We start from the raw sequence: 9,972 nt of genomic DNA on the forward strand, positions 1-9,972 counted from the left end.
CCACTTACATCTTTTTTTGGTGACACCGAATTACACCATACATTTTTAAAGTCCAAACAGACAATCCAAACCGTTCAACATAATGGATATATTAAAAGGGCTTGCAGATCAAATTTTACATTTTTTTTTGAATTTTTTTATTATTTCTTCAGATGTCTACAAAAATTCAATGGTCTGAAAACAACGATTTTGTATAATACTTAACAAATAGTAAACAAATTCGAAAAAATATAAAATTTGATCTGCAAGTACATTTTAATATATTTATGATGTTGAACAATTTGGATTGACTGTTTGAACTTTGAAAACTTTAAAAATATAACGTGTAATTCGATGTCACCAAAAAAATATATAAGTGGATCCCTCCTCTCTCTCTCTCTCTCTCTCTCTCTCTCTATATATATATATATATATATATATATATATATATATATATAGAGGTTACCTAATATCAAATCGATTGTTCATGAGGTCTCACACAACTAAATTGTTTTTCAATTTTCATAGTCCAAACAGTCGATCCAAACCGTTAGATGTGATCTCTATATTGAAATGTGATTGGAGACCAAATTTTATATTTTTTTTGAATATTTTTTACTATTTATTAAGCCACATTGGATCAACAATTCTTTTACCATTTTTTTTCTATTTTAGTTTTACTGTTTGGTTAAGCCAGGATCAACGATTTTCAACGTTACTTAATAAATAGTAAAAATTACACGAAAAAAATTATATTGTTTGTCATAATGATTGAATATCCGAATTATATCCGTATCTGTATTCATATCTGTTAATATCTGATCCATATTCGTATCCTTTTAATATCCAATTTGTATCGGTGTAATATGCGATCAGCAACCGTATCCAAAAAATAAATACGGATAGCGATATGAATTTACCACAATCCGATCTGTATCCAAAAACTAGCTTTTTATTATAACGCAGGGGTTCAATTGAAAACTAGCTTCTCTGATTTCTTAAGGCTCGATAATTAGGTCATGCATGTCATTAGATTAGAGTTAATCAAGGTCCTATCGTCTCTCCAACCTCTATATATCTTCCAACTAATGGTGAAGTTTTATATCCAATATTGTTTTAGATTATTACGGTGAAGTATACTAAAATCCCAATAATTCAAAATTACCACATTCTTCAACAATCCCCGTCTCTTTTGATTAATTAAACTTCAAATTTACAATAAAGAGAAACAAAAGAAAAAAGGTAGACAACAGAACAAAAGGAATATATAGAAGGAATAATTACTCTTTTCCCAGTAAAATATACTCTTTGAACTCACGAACAATATTTGTTATATTATATCAACCTTTAGCTAATATATAATTTCCTTTAGCTAATATATAATTTCATAATAATAAAATTAATAGCTTTCCAAATCTTGGGGAATTACTGAGCAAATATATCATAACGTTGATGTACAAAAAGACCTAGCCAAAAAAACTATGTTTGTAACAAGTAACAAATGGCTGGTTGCTCAAGCAATGAATTTTCAAGTCATCAAAGCAAAAGCAATGGAATTAAAGATGAAACTTAATGATGGTTATCCACATAGCTCAAAGCAAAAAAACAATGGAATTATTAAAGATAAAGCTTCAAATTTACAAAAGAGAAAAGAAAACGGTACATCAGAAAGAAAGGAATAATTACTCTTTGATTATAGCAAAATATACTCTTTTAACTAACTAACATTATTTGTATAAGTTATAACAATTAACCTGGGCTACTTTAATATATAATTTCATAATAATCAAAAGTATAGGTCTGGAAATCTTACGGAATTAGTGATCAAATATTATCATAACATTACTGTACTAAAAAATCTAAATAATTAATACCTTATGCAAAGTTTTCCATGTCGGTTTTCATGCCAAGAAATGGCTTGATGAGGATCTCAAAGTTTATATATTCCGTGGATCGCAAAGTTAATTAGTTCGTAATTGTTATAACCCGTATGATTTAATTATTATTAAATAATTATAAAACATGATTAATAGTAAATTCAAACAAATTATTGATAATAAAATACAGACTGATTTAAATCTTTCTAAATTTTGAAAGATAATTTTATACTAAGATCTAACAAATAAAATTTATTAACGAATTACAAATTGCAACTAATAAAAATATTATTTTTTAAATTAATGATGATTAAAATATGAAGATAATTATAAGACCAACTTAAAATTTTTGAATCCCTAGTTAAATTTTAATTAAAAGTTAATTTGAAACTGTTCGGTCCGAGATAAATACTATGCAATTTAATTAGAATACAAAATTTACAACACGGATAGAATTAATATGGTAAATACAATTAAATTGAACTAAATTATAAAATAATAACAACGAATGTTTGTACAGAATCTAAAGAAACAAAAATATTGGGATTCAAATTGATTAATTAGAATTTATTGGGTTCATTTAATCATAGAATTCAATTTTTGAAACTGGAATTTTTATTATTTATTTGACTACTGCGCTTAATTGTTCGGCCTTTGCCACTACATTTTCCATGTCGGTTTTCATGCCAAGAAATGACTTGATGAGGACTGAAAGTTTATTCCGTGGATCTCAAAGTTAATAAGTTCGTAATTGTTATAACCCGTATGATTTAATTATTGTTAAATAATTATAAAACATGATTAATAGTAAATTCAAACAAATTATTGATAATAAAATACAGAATGATTTAAATCTTTGTAAATTTTGAAAGATAATTTTATACTAAGATCTAACAAATAAAATTTATTAACGAATTACAAATTGCAACTAATAAAAATATTATTTTTTAAATTAATGATGATTAAAATATGAAGATAATTATAAGACCAACTTAAAATTTTTGAATCCCTAGTTAAATTTTAATTAAAAGTTAATTTGAAACTGTTCGGTTCGAGATAGATACTATGCAATTTAATTAGAATACAAAATTTACAACACGGATAGAATTAATATGGTAAATACAATTAAATTGAACTAAATTATAAAATAATAACAACCAATGTTTCTACAGAATCTAAAGAAACAAAAATATTCCGATTCAAATTGATTAATCAGAATTTATTGGGTTCAATTTGTTACATTCCGAAATTTTAAAACATAATTAAATTGTTAAATCGATCAATTGGCTTAAATAAAAAGTTTTAATTAACTTAACGATCGTTCAGAAATTTTCTGACCGACTAAAAAGAACCTAAAATTTCGAGATATAAACGAATTATGAAATTATGTACATAAAAATTTAGAGTTTAAAAATAGAATAAAATATAACACTACATATTAAATTATAACTATTCGGTAAATTCATAACTTAGAAAAATTCGTTACAAGTTCGTTTGAATTTTAGAAAAGAAGAAATTGATTTAATTAGATTAGTGAGAATAATAATTCAATCGAATTTTAAATCGAGAAGTAAATGTTTGAGATATACATACGAATTTAATTATGAAATTATTACGAACCTTCGATTCGAATTTATAAAAGAAACGTAATTTTTAGATCAAACGCTCAAGTCATATAACTTCTGAAATTTATAACCCTTTGATCTAATTTTGCACGAATCCTGAAACTATTCATTGCTTTGATTTTGAATATAATTGAAAATGAGAACTTAACCACATTTAATTAAATTTTCGGGTCCATGGAATTCACACCATCTGACTTATCTCATATTTGCGTGACTTTTTGGGAAAATCTCAAACCGTTTAGATATGTTCAGCACGAATCTTAAAGCAGTACAAATAATAAAACCATTCTCTCTTTCACTTCTCTCCCTCCCTGTCTGTGCGTGAAACCCACGCCAAGCCCCAGCGCCCCCCCCTCTGTTACGCCAAGCCCCAAACCCCAGCGGCTCTGCCCCTCCCCTTTCCCGTCGCCGGCGAACCCACCGAAACCGCTCCCCTTGCTCTCCTCTCTTCTCTGGCCGTGAGAGCTGCAGCCCCTGCCCCCTCTCCTCCCTTCTCCACCAAAAACAGGGCTCTGCCCCTCCCTTTCCGCCGCTGCCACGGCCAGCCACCGCCGCCGCCCCACTCCCTCTTCTCTTTCCTTCTCGGTCCGACCCACCAGACCCGGCCGAAACCCCTGCCCCTCTTCTTTTCCCGCCTCCCCTCCCCTCCCGTGAAACCCTAGAAATTGGGGGTCCGTCCTTATTGCTTGCGGGTGCTAATCGGGTGTCTCTTGATGCTAATATGGTGGTTGGAGACGCTAAATCTGTGGTGGTTGATTCAATTTTGGTGGCCACAAGGCGAGACGAAACCCTCGGAACCGATCACTTTCTTTCGACATTTTCTCTTTCGGTTAATTTCTAAAATTCTTGATTTGTGTTTTGATGAATTGATTAATGTCGTAGGATGTGAAATTGTTAGTTTCGAGTACGGGTTGTTGATTTTCCCGACTCGATCGAATTCTCGAATAAATTAAGTATAAGGGGTTATTGCAAAAATGATTTTTTTTTATAAATGGTCGGAATTGTAAAATATATGACCATAGTGATTTGTATGAATTAAAGGGACTGAAATGTAAGAAATGATTTGTTTGAAATGGTATTGTCTGTTATTGTGACTGGGCGTTTGATTTCTGTGATGACTTGCGTGGTGCTGGTACTAGTGTACCTGTCCAGTGTAGATACTAGTATGGTTCTGAATTGATTTACCAGACACTTACTTGACAGGGACCATATTGCAAATTAATTATATTTAGGGGTATGAATTATAAAATATAAGGCCTATGTGAGTTGTATAAATATAAGGGACCAAATTGTAAGATGTAAATTGTTTGAGGCTATGGCCGGTCATGCATGTGAAGTATTATAATTTGAGCCATATGTGAATTTAAATAATTGTAAAGAGGACTGAAATTCAAATGTTATAAATGGACTTTGAGTAAATGGTGAATTGTTAATTAGAGGCGTAAACCGTTGCTAAATTATGGGCCTTTAATTAAGTTGAATTGGAATAAGATAATTGATACGTAAATGGGCCAAAGTGAAATAATTGAGTAAATTGGGCCTTTGAATGTTTAATTGGATAAATAAGGTGAATTGGATTTGAAATTTCATAAGCCTTGTAATATTGAAATGAATATGACATGATGTGTATATGTAAATTTGGAATTGGATGTGAATTAAATTATTATACATGAGCTGAAAGGTATAAAAGAATTGACGAATTAAAAGACGGCTTTTGGAATTTAAGTTTTGATAATGTAACCGAACTAAACCAAGTAAATGTATAATATAGGTGTAGGCTCAGTCGAGCCAGATTTCGGGAGGCAATTCGAGACGCCTGATCTTTAAATTAAGCGGTACGCTCGTCATAATAAGGTGCGGGATTCTTGGACTTGTTTGATACTTTATTTTCAGGAATTAAACTGTGTTTTCGTTTGTCATGTTGAATATCATTGATTGCATCATTGAATTGTGTATAGCATTTGCATAGCCCAATCAAATTAAACTCGAATTGATGTGACTTGAGTGATTTGCATGCTGGTATGGTTGTAGGTTGTGTCGATCGATTATGATCTGATTTGATTGAAAGTCACCACGATTTGATTTGATTTGATTTGATTTGATTTGATATGTATGTGAATGAATTTACGAAGTTAAGCACTTGGATCCAATGAATTTGCCAAGTCGGGCTGTATGCTGACTTAGATTCCCAGGATCCTAATGGCCTTAGGTGAACGGCCCTCGATATTCCCAGTACCAGTTGGGACGAGGGAAGGTGATTATGTGATGATATGTGATATGTTATGATATGTGATTTGAGGTCGTGGGTGACAATTGTAACGTCTATGGCTCGGTGGCATTTTCCTACGTGTTAATGCATTTGGAAAGGTCAATTGAATGTTACGACTGTTGGAATGATTCCAAAGTGGATTTTCTTTATATGATTCGAACCAGACCTTAATAAACTGTTAAGCCAAGCGATTGCAGATGGGTGTCAGATAAAGGGTCCAGCGGTTGGCCATCTGTAGGTGTCAGTAACCCTACAGATGTGGGTTTGATAAAGGTTCAGCTCGAAAGAACATCTGTAATTGCTACAAGCCCTAATGAACTGAGTTATGAATCGAGTTAAGCCAAAATATATGTTGTGTTTGAAATTAATCTTGGAAATTCCGTAAACTGTGTTTCAGGTTGATTAAACTGTTGTCGAGCATTGGCATTCTATTATTTATAATTATATATATATATCTGTTTGAACTGTTATTGTTTGGGTTTCATTTTTGAATATTTCTGATTGCAAGTCCAATAATCTAAACTGTGGCAAATTTCGCACTGAGAATTTATTCTCACCCCCTCTCCCCGATTATTTTCAGGTTTATATTTCGGACGCAGCAAATGAGGATATTGGTAATGCATATAAAAGATCCACTGCCTTGCGTGTATATGTGACGCTTGATTTATACACGCGGCAGGCTGCCAGACCCGGTAGATTTGGGGTGTGACACAATTAATCATAGAATTCAATTTTTGAAAGTGGAATTTTTTTGACCCTTGATATACTCTGCATGAATCTCAAAGCAAACCATCTTCTTTAGAGAATCTCTTCCTCCGTCTCTCTCTTTCTTTCGGCCCCTGCAATTGGGCCCTCCGCTCCCTCCCCTCTCTTTCTTCGTGGAGAAGGAAAAATGAAATTCCCGCTCTCTCCCTGTCAGAGAACGACTCTCTCTTGCGTGATTATCAAGTTCTACAATCATATATATTTTTTATTTAATTTTATGTTCATATCAGTTAGTCTAAAATCCTATTCAAAATTACTACCTTATAAAATCAGGTGAGATGAATTATCATTAAAACAAAAGAAAAGCAATTTAATTCAATCCAATTTAAAAGAAAAACCTAAAATGACGGGGGTTTGTCAACCCAAGGCCTAGGGAAAGGAAAAAAATAGTCTTTTAGGGTAGATCAGGACCGTCCATCAGAGACAGGTGGAGGCGCGTTGAGGAAAGGAGGACACGTGTCAGTTCACAGTTTGAAAAGAGGCTTCATAACTCTTTTATTATAATATCTCTTTGTTTGTTTGCATTTTTGAAAAACAAATGCTCAATTAATACTGCCCCCATTCTGCTATTTCCGAATAAAAAGCTTCCCTCAGAGAAAAAAGATGAAAAAAAACAAACAAAACCCTCAAAACTCTCCCTCTCTTGCAATGAGCGGACAGGGGCAATGCATGGGAGAGAGGAAAATAGTCTCTCTCTCTCTCGCTCTTTTTTATTTTTGCCCTGTTTTCTTCTGATTAAGTGCTAATTACCTGAAATCTTGAGAAATTCGGTGCATATTGTGTCTCTTGGCTGTGATTCGGTGCTTTCTGATTTTCGTTGCTTGTTGATTTGGGACGGTTGCGAGGCGGGGCGACGTTGCTGCCTTGGTACTGGCTGTTTAAAAGAGAGATACCTAAACCTCGGGTAACCCTTCAATTGCTCTTTTTATTGTTCGATTTGTGCCTTATCGGGTTTATGATGATTATGATTGACCTCACGGGTTGTTGATTTTTCTGGAGGCAATTTGTTGGGTTATCTTTCCTTGTGCCGTGCACTATTGTGCTTGATTTTTCCCTTGTCGCTGTTGATGTTTGGTGTTGTACGAATTACCCGAATTTCACGTTCGATATGATCATTGATGTCATGCTGGCCTGTGCCTTGTTTCGATTCTGACCTCGTCCTTGCTATTGTTTTCCTTTTTGCTGGTACAGCACCAGTGTGGTGCCTTTGCTTCATGTGGTTATGCTTGTTTGTGTTGGTTGGCCGAATTCTCTGTCTGAATGCTGTGATTGCGATCCTGAGTGTTGCTGTGTTATAATTGACTTGTAGATTTATCAGAACTTGAACTGGCAGGGGCCTATAAGTAATTTATTTAAGGCTTGGAGTTGATTGTCTTGAGTGGTTTGAATCCATTGATTAAATTTTAATTTATTTTTAGAAAAACGCAAACATCAAATTTAAGTGACCATTTATTATTCATTGACAATATTATTCATTGATAATTAACCTTTCTATAATTTTGACAATATTATTCTCTTCCTTTTCTCTAGCTACTCTCGAATTATACAAGCAATGATAATATTTTTATTTTGTGACAGATAATTTTGTGACAGATATTTTTAAGTATGAAATGACTAAAATATTCTTAAATGTTTACAGTATACAAACTTATATATGTTTAATGGTTTATTAATTGGGAAAAAGATAGTAATTTTTTTAATTAATGTAGAGCTTTATTAAATATTTGTAATATATGAGATGTTTATTTAAACTTATTTAGTTTAATTTTTGCTTTCGTATATTTTATTATTTTGATACGAAAAATATATTTGTACGAATAATTAAAATTAATTTTAATTTGTACATGAAAGACAACGAAAGTTATGATGTAAAAATTATTACAATTAAATTTACAACTGATATTTAAAATTGTGATGTATAAATTAATCAAGGATATTATGATCATTTCATACATAAAATTGAGAATTAAACAGTGATTAATTGTTATAATTAAATTTAAAATTCAAACCTATTGCAAATTAAATGCTTAAAAATCTTCCATAATTATACCGAGTTTTTTAAAAATACCCAAATTTATTAATATTTTATTATAAATAACCAGATGTTTGGCAAACTAATATTTTTACCCAAACCGTAAGGAAATTTTACGGTTTGGATTAAAAATTCAAACCGTAAGATTTCCTTACGGTTTGGGATTTTTTTTTTTGCTTTTTTTTTTTTAGCCCAAATTTGCACTTCTGGTTAACATATCAAAACACCTTCAAAAATCACGAAAATTTACCGACATGCATTGTTGACTTCATAGAATAATACTGTGAAGTTTCATAGAAAATCTCAAAACAGATCATTAGATATCGGCTTTCAAAAATTGCCCGAAATGCTGAAAGAGTGCTTCTGAGCCCAAATTTGCACCTCTGATTAATATATCAAAACACCTTCAAAAATTATGAAAATTTACCGACATACATTCTCGATTTCATAGAACAAGACTACGAAGTGTCATACAAAATAACAAAACAGATCGTGAGATATCGGCTCTCAAAAATTGCCCGAACTGTTGAAAGAATGCTTTTGAGTCCAAATTTGCACCTCTGATTAACATATCAAAACACCTTCAAATATTATGAAAATTTACCAACATGCACTCTTGACTTCATAAAACAAGACTGTGAAGTTTCATATAAAATCACAAAACAGATCGTGAGATATCGGCTCTCAAAAATTGCTCAAACTGCTGAAGGAGTGCTTTTGAGCCCAAATTTGCACCTCTGATTAACATAACAAAACACCTTCAAAGATATTGAAAATTTACTGACATGCATTCTTGACTTCATAGAATAATACTGTGAAGTTTCATACAAAATCTCAAAACAGATCGTGAGATATCAGCTCTCAAAAATTGCTCGAACTCCTGAAGGAGTGCTTCTGAGCCCAAATTTGCACCTCTGATTAACATATGAAAACACCTTCAAAAATCATGAAAATTTACCGACATGCATTCTTGATTTCAAAAATTCATGTCGGTAAATTTTCATGATTTTTGAAGGTGTTTTGATATGTTAATCAGAGGTGCAAATTTGGGCTCAGATGCACTCTTTCAGCAGTTCGAGTAATTTTTGAGAGCCGATATCTGACGAACTGTTTTGTGATTTTGTATGAAACTTCACAGTATTATTCTATGAAGTCAAGAATATATGTTGGTAAATTTTCATGATTTTTGAAGGTGTTTTGATATGTTAATCAGAGGTGCAAATTTGGGCTCAGAAGCACTCTTTTAGCAGTTCGGGCAATTTTTGAGAGCCAATATCTCACGATCTGTTTTGATATTTTGTATGAAACTTCACAGTCTTGTTTTATGAAGTCAAGAGTGCATGTTGATAAATTTCCATGATTTTTTAAGGTGTTTTGATATGTTAATCAGAGGTGCAAAGTTGGGCTAAAAAAAAAATAAAAAAA

The 9,972-nt window shown here is 32.1% G+C and overlaps 1 long non-coding RNA gene and 1 pseudogene across 1 annotated transcript; one reads left to right on the plus strand and one right to left on the minus strand.

The window, feature by feature from the left end:
* Positions 1-9,972, minus strand: part of LOC144553791 (uncharacterized) — an 87,927-nt pseudogene that overhangs the window by 21,728 nt on the left and 56,227 nt on the right.
* On the plus strand, positions 3,785-6,550 carry LOC144554745 (uncharacterized). The gene is made up of 3 exons (XR_013511725.1): positions 3,785-4,310; positions 5,253-5,335; positions 6,331-6,550. It is a non-coding gene; the product is annotated as an uncharacterized LOC144554745 (long non-coding RNA).

This window comes from Carex rostrata, chromosome 5 (assembly GCF_964058835.1).
Source record: "Carex rostrata chromosome 5, lpCarRost1.2, whole genome shotgun sequence".
Classification (NCBI taxonomy): Eukaryota; Viridiplantae; Streptophyta; class Magnoliopsida; order Poales; family Cyperaceae; genus Carex; species Carex rostrata.